Here is a 13,728-nt window from a genome sequence, read left to right as displayed (position 1 = left end):
AGAGCACCAACAACCCTGATAGCAACTGGGCTGCCCCACCACAAACCTTTAAGCAATTCATTTTCTACACTTATAATAAATAAGTCAATGAAAAAAATGTTCGACATAATTTCCCCAGAGAATGGAAGAAAGAACCAGCATGAATTGGAAGCTCCTATTATCTTCTGTTGTCTTGTCTCTGATGACAGATAATGGCGGCTGGTGAGGGGGATTGGTTGGCAGGGAGTATAATGCTTGGGTAAAGGTGGCCTTTAGAATATATCATCCCGCATCCAACTCAAAAAGGGAAGAAAAAAGCAAGAGACAAGGCAAGGCTAGCCGTGCTGCTCTGTTCAGGCCTCCCTTCCATCTACATCTAGCCAAGTTGCAGCCCCTCTTACTATTAGAAACCATTGCATGAATCACCCTATTTGCTGCTGCTTTTCCCCTGTGCCTTCAGAGAGCTGATTAATTGGTCCAATACCAGCAACTCGTCACGAAGGTCTTAATTAAGAAAGAAATAGCCACCTTGTGAATTCCCTGGGCATCAATAGCCCTGGGGATGTCTCTTCTGCCTTTCTGCCTGCTGCTCAGGGAATGGTGAGGAAAAGAGGACAGAGGCAGGCTCCGATTCAATGGGATTACAATATTGGAGGGAGTAAGAGAGCCGAGTGGCCAGGAAACTCCAGGACAGTTCAGGAGGAAAGAATAATAGAGAGTTTGGCCAAATGAGTCAGCTTCCAAGGCTGAATCCAACTGGCTGGGGGCTCCCACAAGGGGAGTGAACTTTGGGGACATCTTGGGTTTGGACTAAATTTTTAAGACTAGCTTTAAAAACGACAGTTAAAAGTATAGCAATTATTTTCAACCCTGACTGCCCTGTAGGGGAGCTTTTAAAATACAGTGATGCCCAAGCCCCACTTCACTCCAGTCCAATCAGAATCTCCAGGGGGTAGGAACCAAACACTGATGTATTTTAAGAGCTCCCTGGCTGATTCTGTGGTGCACCTGGGGCTGAGAACCACCAAGGATGGTACAGAGCGCGTTTCTTCATGTGTGCTCCCTGGGCCAGCGGCATCAGCATCAACATTACCTGGGAGCTTGTCAGAACTGCAGAATCTCAGACACCACCCCAGAACTACTCAAGTAGAATCTGCAAGATCCCTAGCTCATTCTCATTCACTTCCAAGTTTGAGAAGCAATAGTTTAGACAACAGATTGTTTGGGGTTTTATTTGGACTCCAGCATTGAGGCACATTACTCAACTTCCCTGAAACTCAGTTTCACTGTATGTAAAATGGGACTAATGATATGTATATGCCACAGTTATCAAGAGAAGAAGACAGAATCATTTCTGCAAAGCATTTAACACAGTGCTTAGAACAGTCACTTCTCAATAGACACACGTGGTTCCTTTCCCTTCCACATGAGGATTAAATGAGATACATCATGTAAGGCATTTAATAGAGTGCTTGCTTGTACTGTGTGCTTAATAAATGTGGGCTATTCTTATTTCCTCAAGCATTCCCTAGGCAGACAGCGGGACTCCTGCCTTTGTGCTCCTCCGGCTCGCTACTCATCCATCTCTTCCAGCCCTTGGAGTATTGAATTTCAATAAGCCATTTTTATGTCTCTCAACCCCGCTGGGTCTTATTCAGCTCACTTCCCTTGGCCTAGTACAAAGTAGGTCCAGGAAATACATAAATAAATGTGAAGGCCATAAAGCGTTCCTTAGCTGGAGAACAGAGAGGCCGGGGGTCACGTGCCTGGGGCTTCCAAGTCCTTAGATGTCCTGTTTCTTGGCCCTTGTGTAAGAACGAGGCTTTCTGAAGGAGGAAGGGGCCCCTTCCAGTGTCTGTGAGTAGAAAGCAGGTAGCAAAATATGTCATGGAATATTCTGTGTGTTGGGTCAATTTCAACCAACACAGAACCTAAATGCTTTGTAGACCTAATTAAACTGGGAGCTTCTAGAAAAATAAAACCGACTTTGAGATTGTCTCTAGACTTCCTTTATTCCTAGCATGCTCGGGCTGGAAAAAAAAAAAGAGAGAGAGGTCAGTCCCCTTTGTCTGTTATGCCCCATGGCAAGCAAGGGGAAGTCTTGGCAGATGGCAGCAATGCCCTCCTAATTCATGGGTCACCCTGGAGCTGCCCACAGACACTGCCAGACCTTTTAATGAAACCACTTAATTGGCATGAACATAGGCGAGTGTACAGGTCACCTTTGCTCAGGTCAGGGGCTCAGATGGGAGCATAAGGCCTTTTGGGCCTGCACTAAGCCCTTTTTTCAAGAAGACTATGTTGCTGCCAGGCTCAAGAGAGAGGTGGTTGGAACCTAAAATACTGATAAACAGCTCATAGTCCTGCCTAGGGAGCCAGAGGTAGGCCAGCTTTGCCAGGTCATGCAGGACCAACCTCACAGGTACCAAGGGGTTGGAGACTGCCTCTCATAGCTTTGATAAAAGTCAATCATTTCTATTAGTTTATGCATTCACTCATTTAACAAAAGGTTTTCGAGTTCCTGCTCTGTGTTAGGTATACAAAGTGCTTTTCTGTACATTGTTCCATTTGATTTCATTTAATTAGACAAGAACTTGCTGAGTTAGCTACTATCTTCCCATTTTACCAGTAGATAAGCAGAGCCTTAAATAAGTTAAAGAAAAAAATATTTAACTTAAAAATTTTTATTTATTAAAAATTAATTACTAATTTTTAACTTAATTTATTAACTTATTAACTAACTTAGCTCAAAATCACACAGCTTGACAAGATTTGAACCCTAGACTCTGTGATTCAGGCCTCGATCAGTAGAAAGAGTTTACAGGCATGGCCTCCTGGACCTTTAAGGCAAACGTTCCAGAAAGGCTTAGGACAAGATCATAGAACTCCTGGCAGAACCAGGTGCCACCAAGAAGGAGTGTGCTTTGTTTCTGTAGTCTTGGGGTACATAAAACTGGGCAGGGGGCAGTGGGTGGGGGTTACACCAAATCTGAGCTGCCTTTATCTGTACCGACCTGACATCTTGAGCACACCAAGCCCCAGGCAGTAAAAGTGCTGGAAAGTCAAGACACGTGGGCCTCAGTCCTCTCTGCTTCTTGAGAGGCGTTCGACCTTGCAGAGGCCCTTGCTCTTGCCATCTGGGGGTTTAGGGCCAGATGGCTGCCCGGGTCTCTTAGAATTAGGTTGGCCTGATTCCTTGAGCTGTGGGGTTGGTGTTCCTGGAGTCACTGCTAAAAATTCTGCAAATTGCAGGGAAGCCAATGTTTAAAGACTTCTCCATCGCACTTGTGGTTGCATACATCCACACACCTCCCAGTGGGTCGCGACTTCCTAGGGCTTATCCCACTGCCCAGGAGAGAGGCCCTTCTTTCCTCCATCCTCTACCTCCCCAACTCCCAGCTTCTTTTTCTATCACCTGGGGGGTGCCCATAATCTGTGTCAAGTTTCTGATGGTGAGGTGCTTGAGGTTGGGAAGCGTTTCCCTGACTGTCTCGTGAGCAGGAATGATCACACTGTGTTCCCAGCCCTTTGTTCTCCCCTTAGCCTCCCACTCGGTTTTCCAGGTGAGGTCAAGGGCCACATGGAAAGGGAAAAGGTATTATAATGGAAGGGATGCCCAAGAGGAGTGTGTATGGGAAGGGTTGAGCGATCATACTGGACACTTTCAGGTCTTTTTTATTGGCCATCTGTCCTCCACTTTCTTCTTGCTTCCAGGGAGGTGGGTCTGTGTCTGTGGCTGGATGCAGTGAGAGGAGCCAGAACCAACACCCAGTCTGTTCTTCAGCCAGAGGGGTGAGGCTGAGTCCACTAAGCTGGCACCTCCACGGTTTGTCCTCGGCAAGCGCCTGATGCCTAACCAACCTCACCCATGAAGTCAAGGGTCATTCATGAAGTCAAGGGTCATTCATCAAACCCATTTTCCTAAGCATCTCCTACATATCAGGCACTGTGCCAGGCTGTGGGAATGCATGATCCACATGGTCCCTGCTCACAGAATTTACAATCTTGTGCCAGAAACTATTAAACGAATAATGACACAAATAATTATAAAATAAAATTGCAGGAAGTCTGCATGTGTCAGCTCCTGACCTTCCTTCTACTTCCAGGACTGGGTGTGATTAAAAGTGAGGCCACTAGAAGATCTGGGAGGTGAAATCCAGTCCCAAATCTCCTCTCACCCTCTGACTCTTGGGACAGCAGAGCAAGTGAATAGGAAAGAAAAAGAAAGAAGATGCTGTAAAAAGGTGGCTTGGAGCTGGCAGGTGCTAGTGCAATGGATGGGGGAAACCATATAATCTGTCATTTCCATCTCTTCCATGTCACTGACATTGGTCCTCTTGACCCTGTCTCAGGTCAGACCTGCATCATCTTTTCACGAGATGATTGTGGCAGCCTTCTGCCGCCAGTCTTGCCTCTCACCCAGCCCAAGATAGCCTCGATAGAATCGATACAAGTCTGCAGAGAACCTCTCCTCTTTCTGCCTAGAGCAGTATTTCTCAGCCTTGGGACTGGTGGCAATTTGGGGCTAGATAACTCTTTGTTGGCTGGGGCTCTCCTGTGCATTGTAGGATGTTTAACAACATCCTTGTTAGTAGTGACAACCAAAAATACGTCCAAAGATTGCCATATGCCATATGATTTGGGAACCACTGGCTCAGAGATATTATGCCCTTGAACTTGATATTCAAAGCTCTCCATGATCTGATTCTAAGCTGTATTTCAGGCCAAGCGCAGTGGCTCATGCCTTAATCCCAGCACTTTGGGAGGCTGAGGCAGGCAGATTGCCTGAGGTCAGGAGTTCAAGACCAGCCTGGCCAACATGGTGAAACCCCGTCTCTACTAAAAATATAAAAATTAGCCTGGTGTGGTGCCACATGCCTGTAATCCCAGCTACTAGGGAGGCTGAGGCAGGAGAATCGCTTGAACTCAGGAGGCAGAGGTGGCAGTGAGCCAAAAAGAGTAAAGGAAGAAAGAGCGAAAGAAAGAAAGAAAGAAAAAATAAGCTTTGTTTCAGTATGCTCTTCCTCTGTCCTGTCTCTCACATTCTATTATGTAGCCATAATCAAGTACATGAAATTTTCTTAAAGTGCCCTACCTTTTTCTTCTTGCCTTTGGCCATCCTGTTCTCTTGACTTACAGGGCCATGACATCTTCTCTATCTATTAAAAGAAATCTACTTGTGTCACAAGATTCAAATAAAAGGCCTTGTCTGAGAAGCTTTTCCAGATTTCTGGCATTTAGTTATCTTACCTGTCAAATAAGGATAAAAAGTCTGCCCCATGGATTGCCTGGAATCAAAATTTCAGAGTTGTAGGAGACCTGGGGAATCACCAATGTCTTCTTTCAGGGAGATAGACAGAAATGCAAAGAAGTGGATTGTCTTGCGGAAGTCATAGCCGGATGGAAGATAAGCTGCACTTAGAACTTGGTGTTCTAAATTCCGAGATCAATATTCTAAACCCACTTGTCAGCTTTTGCAAGATGAAGACACTATCTAATCAACAGGAAAGTTAACTTTGTGGCCACAAGGTCACAAAAGCTCTCTGCACCTCAATGTTTCTCTGTAAGGTGAAGGGCTAAACCAGCTGTTCCCCAAAAATCATTCCAGGGTGCTTTGTGCCACTATGATTCTAATTTTCTTTTGAGAAGATTGTCATTTAATCATAAGCTATTCTTATGGGGAGGTATTCATAATACTTCCCAGTCCATCTCATTGTGGGGGCTGGAAATTTCTGCCCTTGCTACGATGCTGTCAAAATTGAACCCCAGAGCTCAGCTCCCAAGAAGGTTAACATAATGGTTTTGCTACTCATCGTAACAACACCTCACATCATGCCTTCAGATCACTCCCCAGCATCATTCTTCAAATTCAAACGCGAACCAGAAGTGACAAATGATTCTTGTAATGCACTCTTTGACACAAATCATTTCTGATTGCTCGGGACCCCAGACAACCTTGAGCATGCAGAATCAAGCTGAGAGGGAGAAGTCTTAGAAAATGAACAGCTTCAACTTCTTGCCGATGAGAACCCTCTCTCTGCTCACGAGGCAGGAGCAGTATGTGCTGATTGCCAAACAGATCATTTTTAAAATGATGCAGATCTGTGGGGGATTGGTCCGTGTGGTGATGTGTCTCGTCTTGCAATGTCCTATGCAGCCTTCAAAGCGTTTTTAGATCCTGGCAAGGAAACAGACATTCATGTGCGTAGGGTTTGCAAGGCCTCTGCATATGATGTTGCTCTTCATCCTCCCAGCAAGCTTGGGTATGTATTGTTATCCATCACCCCATAAAGGAGGAAAGGGAGCCTCAAAGAATTCCTAGAACATTGCCAAATGACCTAACGTGTTGCTGTTAGATCTTAGACTAGAATTCAGGTCCTGTGGCTCCAAAGCCAGTGCTCTATACCGAGGGGCACCTCTAAGCTATAAATCCCTTTCAAAGTGCTCTTACTATTTGGCCTCATTCTCTGTGTATGAATGCTTAGAATTGAGAGAAGAAGTGCACACTGATGTGAGGGGGGCTTATCTGGAAAATCAGGAGGTTGGAATGGATCACAAATAATACTCCTGGTTCAAATGCATTGGCAGAGCAGTCTAAGTGCATTATGAGTATCATTTCCTTTCCTTTCCTTAGCAGCGCAGAAATCCTGTGGGGTAAGTATTAGGATTGTTCCCATTTTTCAGAGATGGAACTGAGACTCAGAGTAGTTAAGCAACTTGTTCAAGGCAGAGCTGGGGTGGGGCCAGAGGCAGAGATGAATGGCCATCCATCAAGGATTCCTGCTCCCTTGCAAAGACTGAAGCTGTGTAGGGAAGTGGTTGCCTGGCCAAAACCTGCATTTCTCAGGTTGCCTGCATTAGAAGAGGCCATGTTGACCAGTTCTTAGCAATGGATATGGTGGGAATAAAAATGTCACTTCTTTTTTTTTTTTTTTTTTTTTTTGAGACAGAGTATCACTCAGTCGCCCAGGCCAGAGTGCAGTGGTGCGATCTCAGCTCACTGCAAGCTCTGCCTCCCGGGTTCATGCCATTCTCCTGCCTCAGCATCCTGAGTAGCTGGGACTACAGGCGCCTGCCACCATGCCCGGCTAAGGTTTTTTTTTGTATTTTTAGTAGAGACGGGTTTCACCGTGTTAGCCAGGATGGTCTCAATCTCCCACCCTCATGATCTGCCCGTCTCGGCTTCCCAAAGTGCTGGGATTACAGGCGTGAGCCACCGTGCCTGGCCCCAAAAATGTCACTTCTTAGTGAAAATCGTTAGGAAGCTGATGTGCCTTCTCCTCTCTCTATCACCTCCTGCCAATAGACATTAATCCCTAGACTGATTTCAGAAGCCATGTGTGGTGTTGAAATCTTACAAATTTATTCTGAAATGCTTCCAAAAAGCAGAACAAAGAAAGATAAAATTGAAATTAAAAAATAAAAAAGAAGCCGTGTATGGAGGAGGACAGTGTCCATCAGCATGGATCCCTGAATGACCACGTGAAACAGAGTTCCCACCTCTGCTCCAGCCTCCCCACACACTGCTAATTGCATGATGCATAAAAGAGACATCAACTTAAATTGGACTAAGTTGTTGAGATTTCAGGAGGTATTTGATATAGCAGCCAGCCTTACCCTGACTAATACAGAAGAGTCTTGTTTCCGAGGTGCATTCTCTTCACTGCTGCACCACAAAGTGGCCTCGGGATTGTTTAGATTTATGGAGATAGTAGAAAATGTTCTCCTTATTCCCTAGCCCAAGAGCAAAAGTGTGTTGGTATTTTTTCTCCCCGTGAAGGCTGGGGAGTATACGGGAGTGATGTTCATGTGCTTCTGAGCCGCTTCCAAAATTGACCACTCCCTTCAGTCTTCTCATCCCAGTAAATGGCACTAGCATATACTCAATGGCTTGGCAGTCATTTTGGATTTCTGTCTTTCCTTTGCCCCCACATCCTAACTTTCAACAAGTCCTGTAGACTCTACCTCAAAAATAAATTCAGTGGGTGCTGGAACTGGCTCAAGCCAACTTGTGAGAGCCGACTGGCAAATTGTTAGAAATATTGGAAGACAGTTGATGTCATATTGAAAGTTTTAGGCGGCCCGTGGTGGAGGTATTTGCACTATGGAAATTGACAAATGCTACAAAATAAGGTCACCCTGCTCCCAACAGAGCAGATTGTTAAATGGCTACCGACACACCCACTGGATATTTTCCAAGTTTCACCTTTTCTTACCACTTGCACTGCTACCACACAAGTCATAGCCACTAGCATCTCACCTTATCTTGCATATATGACTGTAGTAGGCTCCTAACTGGTCTTCCTGTAATTTTCTGCTCTTTCCCAGTTAACTCCTCACACAGTAGCCAAAGTGATCTTTTAAAAGTCTAAGTGAGGCCAGGTACGGTGGCTCATGCCTGTAATCCCAGCACTTTGGGAGGCCTAGGCAGGTGGATTACTTGAGCCAAGGAGTTCAAGTCCAACCTGGGCAACATGGTAAAACCCTGTCTCTACAAAAAATTAGCCAGGTGTGGTAGCACTCACCGTAGTTCCAGCTACTTGGGGCAGGGGGAGGGGTGCTGAGGTGGAGGAATCACCCGAGCCTGGGGATATTGAGGCTACAATGAGCCATGATCATGCCACTGCACTCCAGCCTGGGCAACAGAGCGAGACCTTATCTCAAAAAAATAAATAAAAATAAAAATAAAAATGTAAGTGACACCACATCACTTCCCTGCCCAAACCTCTCTGGGCCTTCCCATTGCCCTTAGAGTAAAATTTAAATTTCTTTCTGTAGTTTACAGAACTTTACACATCTGGCATCTGCCCACCTTTCTGACTCAGCCTCTGCCACTCCTCTCTCACTCATCGGTCTGCAGCTGGGGTGGTGGTGTATCTGTTCCACAAACATAGTGAGCTTGTTCTGGTGTCAGGGTCTCTGTGTTTGCTGATCCCTTTGCCTCAAATGCTCTTCCCCTTGATCTTCATATAGTTTGCTGTTTTACATCATATAGGTCTCTGCTAAAATATCACCTCCTCCTAGAGGCCTTCCTTGAGCTATCTAAGATAGTCACCTCCCGCCCACCCTGCCACAGCACGTGCTTCCTGAAGTTAGGTTATGCATGTGTTCACTTGTTTACAAGTGAAATCTGCTGCTTCTACTGAAATGCACTTTCTGAGGGTGGGAATCTTTCTTTGTTCACTGTATTCTCAGTGCACGAACTGGTGTCTGGCACCAGAAGATGCTCAATATGCCTACTGCTAAATGGACAAACACATACCTGATCTTCAATATGACATGATTGAATGTAGCCAAGTCAAGTCAGCAGATGCTCAGATCATAATGTGGGTGGAGGTTCTGGAAGGCAGGGCCTGCAGGATAGTTGGAAAGTTGGATGGGCTGACTATGTCCAAGGACCACAGGGCAAAGGGGGAAACCAAGGGAAGAATAAAAACAGAACAGAAAGTTTGATAGGGTACCTAGAGGGAGAGTGTACGCCGAGCCTCAGGTCAGTATCTGTCAATGAAGCGTCAGAGTGTGTGTCTAGGCGGGGCAATAGGAACAGGATCTAGACAGATTTAGCCTAAAGCCTCTTTGTTAGGGCACCAGAGAAAGCTAATCCCTATCTATAACTTTTTTGCTACGTGACTTCGGGCAAGTTACTTAACCTCTCTGATTCTCAGTTTTCTCTGTAGAAAAGGGTTAATGATATCCTCCTATGGCTGGTGGGAGCACTAAAGGAATAGAAGATTAAAAGTCTTGAGTAAAATGCTTGGCATGCAGTGTTCAATAAATGCTTAGTAATTGCAAATTTCCATACTCTTTTTAACCTTCCTGCCTGTAAATGATCACTCTTTTTATTGTCAATATCCTTTAGTTGGACCTTAGAGACAGGAGAAGCAGGGTATGGAAGCTAAACAGGACTTAGAGGTAAAAATGGTGAATGATTAGGTCTCATCGCATGCCCCTGTAGGCAGAGTTGGGATGGCTAATGAGAAGAGGGTAGGAGGTATCAAAGGCTCCATACAGACATGGCCAGTGGGAGGACCTTGGGACAGTCCTCATTCCCCATGGCATCCACAATGGGATCCCCAATTTGTTCTCTGAAGTGGCATCTTCTACCTGGAGGCCTTTTTTATTGAGACTTACAGCATGGAGGAGAACACCAAGAAGGACTGAGAGGGATGCAGTGGGGACTTACCAAGGTCACAAGGCCAGTGCTTGGCAAAGCCGGGATAGAAACCCAGTTCCTCTGACTCAGCCCAGCACTGTCTATTCCACCTTCTACTCTGTATCACCTCATGTAGGAGCTGCTTTTCCAAAGGGGCATCAGCTGCTCCAGAGCATGATCTGTTATCCCCTCTTTGTATATCCACATTAACAGTTGTTCAACCAATGCCTGTGGAATGGAATTAATTCAAGGGCAGGTTTTTTCTACAAGGTAGATCCATGCTCTCTTTTGAAGAGGCATGCCCATGGCATGAGGCTGTGAGGATGAGATACTTGGAGGCTCAGGTAGATTTAGAAATAGAACTGTGAAATTTGAGTCTAGTAATGAATACTTACTAGGAATAGGATAACAATCTTCTAAATCTATAAAGTGCATTTTAGCCTATAAAACCCATTCAGACTCTCATTTTCCCCCACTTCTCCCAGCAAGCAAGCCTGTGGGTGGACTCAGAAGAGGTTAATGTCCCATTTGCAGTTGAAGAGACTGAGGCACAGACAGGGAACACAATCGCCTCTGATGAGCCACGTGGCCTTAGGCTAGAGTCTGAGAAGGGGTGACTATTGGCTACTGTAGTACACCCTCCTATCACCTGCAGATGGAGCCTGAAGTGCCCCCAAAGAGGTTAATTTCTCACTAGCAGATTCTTTCTCAGACATCCAGCAGGTGCCTTGCATTTTAATGGACCCCAGATGCTTATTGCTTGCAAAGAGGTCAAGTTTCTAAATGGACAGCCAGATGGAGAGCCCTTCTGGACTTTCCCTGGGGCCAGTCAAGGCTGCGCCTGCCATTGGCGCCTGCTTTTCTTGCCCTACAATGGTGCTAGCACCTTCCATGCTAACAGCTTCCTCCTTCTGAGCCCCTTTCAGGGCTCAAGGCTGGATTCCAAGGTGGAGGGCAGGAAAGCTGGAAGCATAGGCAGGGCAGCTCCAAATGCAAAGATCTGAAGACCCAAATGCACATTCTTTCCTGTTTGCCAGGGAAACATGTAGACAACTTTAACATTCAATGCCTTGTAGAAGTGCAACTATGGTGCATCACCACATATACAGTACAGACACCAATAATTAAAACCCAGCCCCTGTGCGTCGGGCCTCATGGCTCGCGCAGCATGTTCACAATTGCTCTCTCATTTGATTCTCATAGGAAGCTCACCTCAATCCTTGACTAGCTCGGGTATTTACTGGCTGCCAACTGTGCCAGGTGCTGACCTTCGGGAGCTCACAGTCCAGATGGGAGACAGGCACATAGCAGGGAATTACATGGGAGAGTGCAGGGAACAACACGAGACCCATGCAGTGTCATGGGAATGAATGACAAGGGACTTCTGTCGAAAAGGTGTTATCCAGGCTGAGGAGTCAGCCAGGTGAAGGGGCAGGGACAGAGGAGTGTTCTGGGCCAAGAAACAGCGTTTGTAAGAGACTAGGACTGAAAGAACTCAGCACTTGTGTTCATTTCCTTGGGCTGCCATAACAAAGTACCCGAGGTTGGGCACCTTCAACAACAGACAGGGATTGTCTCACAGTTCTGGAGGCTGGAATGCCAATATCGAGGTGTCGGTAGAGTTGGTTTTTCTGCAGCCTCTGAGGGAGCATCGGTTCCAGACCTCTCTTCTAGCTTTTGGTAGCTCCAGGTGCTCCTTGGGTTGTGGATGTCATTTTCTGTGTATCTTCACATCCTCTTCCCTCTGTACATGTCTGTCTCTATAACCGTATTTCCCCCTTTTCTCTAATGACACAAATCATATTGAATTAGGATTCACTCTAATGACCTCATTTTAATTTGATCATCAGCTAAGATCCTATTTCCAAATAAGCTCACACTCAGCATAGGTAGTAGGAGTTAGGACTTCAATATATTTTGGAGGGGGGCACAATTCAACTCATCACAGCACTTCCCAAAGAATGGGAGGTGGCGTAAAGATTGAGGGGGAGGACAACAAGGGGAGGTCAGGCTAGCTGGTCTACCTGGACCCTCTTAGGGAGGGTTCATCAGCCATGATGAAGACTTTGCAATTTATTATAAGGGCAAGGAGTGACCCATCTTCGCTGCCCTCACATAGAGTTAGTCAGTCACTCCTGTGAGTTCTTGGACTCACTCCTGTGAGTCTCTCAAGAGTACTTTCCTAGGTGGGCGGGTATAGGTTTCCCTACTTGATGGTGCATTCACTGAGCATAGGGACCAGGTCTTCCAAGTCTTATTATTCACTGGGACCTACCAGCACAGAGATCAGCACACAGGACGCACTTAATAAGTGTTTGTGAATCTAACACATTTAGGTCAGTTATTGCATCGGCTGACTGAAGAGCTGTCCCTTCATTTATATGTGCTTTTCACACATTTCACATCGTTGTTGCAATAGACACAATCCCTTTTGCACATCTTCATGTATATTATTGATTTCTCAGGTTGAAATGCTATTTTCATCTTCTTAAAAAGAGAATCCTTCATTACATTCGCCCAGACTTCTGTGTCTTATGTGGTTTACAAAAGAGATCTGACTGGTCATGTTGTTGTTTTTTCTTAGGGAAAAAAATCAATGACTTATTTGTGTGTCTTTAACGTAGAGGGAAGTAGTAGAATTGGTTTTGCCATCTTAAGGTTGACAAGTTTAATACTTAAGACAGGGTTTATTCAATCCCAACATTGTTAGAGCTTGTAAAAGTTTAATGATCTACTTCTAGGATTTAAGATTGCCTGAGTCTCTCTCTCTCTCTTAAATTTTACTCCAACAGGTTTGCGCTGAGAAAAGCAGGATTTTGTAGCCCTGGCCCCAATCTTTGGACTTCTGCAAAACGGGAGATCAGAAACCCCACAATGTCCCCCCCGAACAGAGTGATTAAGTGGCTGATAAATCTGTTGACATGTGAAAATGAAGTGCAGCTTGCTATATTATAGCATCCAACTGCAGGGGAGCCAACAAACATCTAACTCTGCCCACTCATTTTACCACTGGGGCAAACGAGGTTCAGGGAGGAGCAGGGACTCACCTGAGCCCAGGAATAGGGAGGCTCAACGGAAACTCAGGCCATTGTTGCAAAGCACATCCTATCTGCAGTAAGGTGAGGACTGTATCATTAGGGCTTCCACTTTCTCAGGACTTTGGAGATTTCTGGCTCCCCAGAAGCCTCATGGAAAGGAGTGAGCCACCTTCATGCATTTACCTACTCCCAGAGACTCTAATGCAAGTGCCCCTTCCCAAGCAGCCACTTCTCAAGCACATCACTACTACAGGTACTCCATCTCCAGGTGTGGATCCCAGGTGCTCTGCTTCCATGCATCTTTCACCTGGTTTCCCAGGTCCTTTGCTTGGTCTAGTGCAGGGTTAAGACCCACTGGACAAGAGTTTGGGAGCTCTGCCCTTACAAGCTGTGATCTTAGGCAAGCTTCTTTATCTCTCTAAGTTTGTTTCCTCATCAATTTCATGGGAATAATGAAAGTTTCTATCTCATAAGGTTCTAACAAAGACAACAAGACCAATGAATGCAAAATGCTGAATACATTCTCTGTTGTATACTTAAATACTTGACTCCTTTGGT

General features: G+C 45.6%; 1 protein-coding gene and 1 long non-coding RNA gene across 2 annotated transcripts in view; both read right to left on the bottom strand.

The window, feature by feature from the left end:
- The window catches only part of ASIC2 (acid sensing ion channel subunit 2), a 1,146,249-nt gene that overhangs the window by 515,998 nt on the left and 616,523 nt on the right, over positions 1–13,728 (bottom strand). The window lies entirely within an intron of this gene.
- LOC130540918 (uncharacterized) lies at positions 1,423–9,314 on the bottom strand. Its single transcript, XR_008954952.2, has 3 exons — positions 5,230–9,314; positions 5,075–5,138; positions 1,423–1,834 (listed from the first exon to the last, which is right to left on the bottom strand). It is a non-coding gene; the product is annotated as an uncharacterized LOC130540918 (long non-coding RNA).

Source organism: Pan paniscus, chromosome 19 (assembly GCF_029289425.2).
Source record: "Pan paniscus chromosome 19, NHGRI_mPanPan1-v2.0_pri, whole genome shotgun sequence".
NCBI lineage: Eukaryota > Metazoa > Chordata > Mammalia > Primates > Hominidae > Pan > Pan paniscus.
Note: the sequence above shows the minus strand (reverse complement) of the source record. Positions and strands in the feature narration are given on the sequence as shown.